Below are 3,453 nucleotides of genomic sequence, written 5' to 3' on the forward strand. Positions count from 1 at the left end.
ACATTTCGCAGTTCAAGTAGCCCAAAAATTTTATTGCAGTTATTTGAAGAAGAAACCCTGTTCTTTCGCTGGATTAATGTTGTCAGATTTGCACGTTGCCTTCATTTGACCACAACTACCAGAATTCCTTCCGTTTTTTCTTTATTATTTAAATGTTGAATTCCCAGTGGGGTTTAAATAGCAATTGCCCTAATTAGCATAACAGACAGTAAAAATGAAGGATTCTGGTAGTTGTAGTCAAGTGACACCATCATGCAAATCGCCTATTGCGCTCTGCACTATCTGAGATTTTCTCACTAGTTAAATTCTATAGACGCTAGATTTTTATAAATTAATGCATGCTTGTCTATATTTTAAATTTATACCGCGTATTTCTTAATTTTTATCTTGTATTCTAAATTATCATAATATATATTTTTTAATTATTATTTTTTATCGCACATTTCGAATAACTGTATTATTAGGAACAACAACAAAATTTGAAAAATACCTAACGTCAAGTGTTATTTTTGGGGAATCACCTTAAGATACTTGCTTTAACCAAATATACCTATCATCAGGATATGATATAGCGAATTTTTTACTAACGTCCTCTTCTCCAATAAAGCAACGCTGTTGGTATGCAAAACTCTCGGGAGAAGCAAATTCTGCAGATAAAAAAAAAAAAACCCGAAAAGATTAACAGAGACTAGTGGCTTACCGTCGAAGGCTTTTGCTAGATTTCAGTTGGTGGCAGTAGATAGATGTAGAATGGAATTCGTGGAAGGAAAAAGTCAATTTTGCACCCCTCAGAAAACTTCTGACTGTTCGTGACTACAAGATGCCAAGAATCCGCCAAAAGATATATGCATGCTTTTGATAAGGAATGTAGATCTTAGGTTTGAACTCATGAGAACTAATACTCACACATCATGTGCATGCGTGCTTGTCATACGCACAGCGGTATTTTATCAGGTGATATATTATGGTGTACTTTCAGTGCTACACCACAGATCAAAGATTTAAGATCATTTGAATTGTTGAAAAGTAATTTGACTAATTGTGGTACAAGGTTTTCCAAGGTAATAAACCTATCGTTATATTTCTGTCCCGTTGACCTCAGAGTCCTCAGAATGAAGATATACTTTCTCATCTACGCCGGTTTAAATGCATCAGTCAATTCCAGCAGTGCCCATCCCCCACCCCGGGCAACCGCGGGGCATTTGCTCACGTTGGCAGTCCCGGGAGTGGGGCGTCCGCAATTTTATCACGGCTCGGGGGCTGGGCATTTGCGTACCCCGGGGCGACCCCCGGGCATTCGACACACGTTTTTGGAAAGTGCCATGGATGAGTTCATCGGGAAAGACGAGGCGTTTGTCGAACAATGGCTTGTCCGTCAGGGGCTAGAGAAACTTGCAGATGTTTTTAAAGGTATGTTTTCTCAATTTTAGATATTTCTTCATTACTTGTAAGCATATAAATATAAGCGACAAGGTGAACTATATTTTGTTTGTCACAAAACAATCACTGACATGAACACGACTATTTCGCATTTCGCATTCAAAACTAGCCTAGCATTTTTTAAATTCATGAAAGTGGAGTTAAAATACTTAAGGTTTGCGAATTCAAATGATGCGATCTTCAAGACAGATCCTGCGAGCTTAAAATGCAATGCATCATCATTTAAAATGTATTGATTCTTCACAGAAAAAGTAGCCTGCGAATACAGGCGCCTATCATTGCTCGCGGCTGGGGACACGTCCGCCGCAATCCCAGCTATCCTCTAGCAAACTGTTAAAAACAAATATAGAGAAATAAATATAATCAGAATCAACTAACACGTACTGTACTGTTGTCCTTGAAGTCTTACCGTTGCATTAAAATACTGAACAGTTGACCGTTTTATACACTGATTAATTAAAAAACTGTGGAGGTGTTGGAAGGCGACGATCCCGGGCGCATTTGCCCTCTCTTTCTTCGTCCCCACCCCGGGGCATTTAGACAGCTTATGTGTCCCCACCCCGGGGAATTTGCCAATTTTTTTTTTAAAAAATGCTAATGCCCGGGGGTTAGCCCGGGTGGGGGATCGGCACTGCTGGAATTGACTGATGCATTAGAGGTACGCGCGCGCGAACTTAAGTTTGCACATAAATAAGACTTGAACATAACCTTTGACCCTTACGTAGCTTCTTCCAGGTCTTTGGTTAAGCGCGCGAAAAGCGCTATTTTTCGCACCGCGCCCCAACTAACTGAACGTCTGGAAGAGGCTAGTCCTTAATTAATCAAACTCAGTTCACACGTACAAAGAAAAAAAGTTGAAATGAACAGGTAAAGAAACTATATTTTTTAAATTATCATATTGGCCTTAATTAACGCCATGACAAGAACTGAGCTAAACGGCAATGAACTCGATAGTGCCGGCTTTTCCGTCATTGCCGTGAGCATATTCCACAGTACGGGTACAAGGAAATAATCAGGAGACCCAATTAAATCGCAAGTGTAACCTTGCAAAACCTTGGACCACAGTAAGTCAAAACACTTCACAGAAATTCACATGATCTTAAATCTTTGGTCGGTGGTGCATCATCAAAAGTACACCAGAATATATGCAATTGATAAAATGCCGCTGTGCGTATGACATTCACACATGCCACTATGCAAGTATCAGCTCGTGTTTACAATTCTCATGAGTTCAAACCTAAGATCAATATTTCGTATCAAAAGAACATGTATGTGTTTTGGCGGATTACTAGAGCAGCAGAGCTCATTTCAAGAGCTGGATACTTCCACCTGTGAAAGGAGATATTCCGCTCTCCTCTCTGTCGGATTTTCCCGCAGCGCCCCCCCCCCCCCCTCCCCCCACCTCAAGAAAGCTGATTGTTCCGTTAATTATTATAGAGATTCCTAAGGCTTTTGAACTTTCCAAAAGAGATCGACGAAACCTAAAAATGAACAGAGCACAGAGAGCTCACAATTATACCATTTATTTTATTTCTGGTTAAGTGATCTTTAACTGAATTGAAGCAATGTCACATTTATCGCAAATCTTGGACCGGCGGTCAGACATTAATCAAACCCATGAAAAAGAAAAGACAATAGAAAAGACACCATAAGATAGTCATTAAGAACAAAAAATGAAACGCGTATCAGTTGATTGTCGCTGTCACGAGTTTAATAGCAAGGACTCATGAAAGCCCGTTTTTGCGTGCAATTTTTAGTTTCCGGCCCTTTTTACAAAGGAAATAAGGCACCTCACCTCGCCTCGCTTCAGCCCTACGGCTTTAGCATATGATTGTTTTTGTTCCTTTTTTTTACATGTTTTTTGGGTTCGCTTGAAATTTCTCAGTAAAATTTGATCCTCTCAAGAGGTTTGAAAGAATTTTTTAGAAGGTTTTTGTTCAACATTACATGTGATTGACACGCGTGAAAATCATAATCCCAAGCAATGCACGCGCGCAACACGCAAACTGCACG

General features: G+C 39.8%; 1 protein-coding gene across 1 annotated transcript in view; it reads right to left on the reverse strand.

Moving 5' to 3' along the window:
• LOC145502820 (progranulin-like) overlaps positions 1-1,097 on the reverse strand; it is an 8,988-nt gene extending 7,891 nt beyond the window's left edge. Inside the window, exon 1 of the mRNA XM_081482211.1 lies at positions 701-1,097. The gene's annotated coding sequence lies outside the window, so the exon portion shown is untranslated. The remainder of the gene's footprint in view (positions 1-700) is intronic.
• Between the last annotated feature and the right edge of the window lie 2,356 nt (positions 1,098-3,453).

Source organism: Orbicella franksi, chromosome 11 (assembly GCF_964199315.1).
Source record: "Orbicella franksi chromosome 11, jaOrbFran1.1, whole genome shotgun sequence".
Classification (NCBI taxonomy): Eukaryota; Metazoa; Cnidaria; class Anthozoa; order Scleractinia; family Merulinidae; genus Orbicella; species Orbicella franksi.